A 1,587-nucleotide genomic window follows, 5' to 3' on the forward strand; every position below is an offset into this window, starting at 1 on the left:
CACACACACACAAATATCATACACACATACGCACATCCAGGCACGCACACACACACACATACACACACACACACACACACACACACACACACACACACACACATAAGACCTTAGAGTTCACCTTTTGTCTTGCTAGAAGTAGAAGTCTTTTAGAGAACGTGCAGGGTCTGGGTCCCTCAGTCCCCGAATCTCGATTAGATGTTTCGAGACCTTATTCCATCCGTGGTATACATCTAGCATCTGCGTTTGTCGATTGCGGCCCCGATTTTTGCATTTTTCACAAAGAAAAAGCTACTTCATAACATAATAGATGTATTGATAATTTTAAGATGTCCGTGAGTGGCTATTTTCATGCGAAGAATATAAGTACATTACGTAATATTTATATTATTGTTGTTTGTCTTTTATTTTCCCCTCTTTGTTGGTGTGTTATTTTTTTTTTATTGTTCTTATGTGTTGTTGTTCTATTTTTTTGTGTTTATATAGCGTAATGTCATTTAGTTTTACGCTGTTCCTACATTTTTTATGTGTTAGAATATGTTAGAACGAGTCTCCACCAAAATCGAATACTAACACTGGCAGGCCCCTTGTGCGATTCCATAATTTACATGTAATATCCAGTACTTTTTCTTGAATTACACACGTTTAGGGTTAAAACGGTCTATCTTCGGACAGGTTGACACACTCTCTTATTTGTTAATTTTTGTGGTTGTTTATATTCTCTTCTAATTTCGATTTCATTTTGTTTTGAAACCTTTATTTTTCACGTTTTTACACTCTGTGTGGCTACAAATGATATCCTGGATGCTTAAAACAGAGCACAAGACATTCTGGTGCTTTAGATTAAGTTACGTCTATCACCATAGTGTAGGCCTACACGTCGTCACAGAGAGCTGAAATCTTGAAAATTAATGGTAACTTTAATGGCAACTTTTGCCATTTTTTTGTGGCAACTTTTGAACAACAACAAAAATGGCAACAAACGCAGATGCTAGATACATGTAGAATGATCTGTGTACTTTGGGCAAGCCGAGATGACTTTTTGGCGACAATAGAACAAATAAAATTTACCTGTCCTTGCGTGTCTGCCGCGTCAGACTTGTCTTCACAGAGTCGATAAATAATGTATCGTCTATATCGAGTACCAGATCTGTGACAGAACATCGATGAACACCGGGATGCTTTCATAAAAACCTATTAGGCCTACATTAGGCCTATATAGATTCTAATCCTGGTCTTTCCCCATCACCTATCTCTTACTGTTTAGACTCTCCAAGTGGGCGGTAGGCGGGTGCATTTTGCTCCTTCTTTCCTATCAAACATCTGATCTCTATCGTCCTTATCTCCCCTTCTTCTTCTTTTTTATTTTTGTTACTCTCTTGTAACACCTCTAATCTTCTGGCGCTCATATGGCCTTATGCAGTTTGCGAGCGCCGTAAAACCTCTACTAAAAAAAAAAGAAGACTCTCAAACGTCTACACCGACCCCGTTTGCCTTTAATTCTGCCAGTGAGAGCTGAGAGTTTTTTTGCATATTACTGTAAACTCTCTGCTGAGAGCTACATACTACATATTGTATTATGCCCTT

Source organism: Aplysia californica, unplaced genomic scaffold, assembly GCF_000002075.1.
Source record: "Aplysia californica isolate F4 #8 unplaced genomic scaffold, AplCal3.0 scaffold00330, whole genome shotgun sequence".
Classification (NCBI taxonomy): domain Eukaryota; kingdom Metazoa; phylum Mollusca; class Gastropoda; order Aplysiida; family Aplysiidae; genus Aplysia; species Aplysia californica.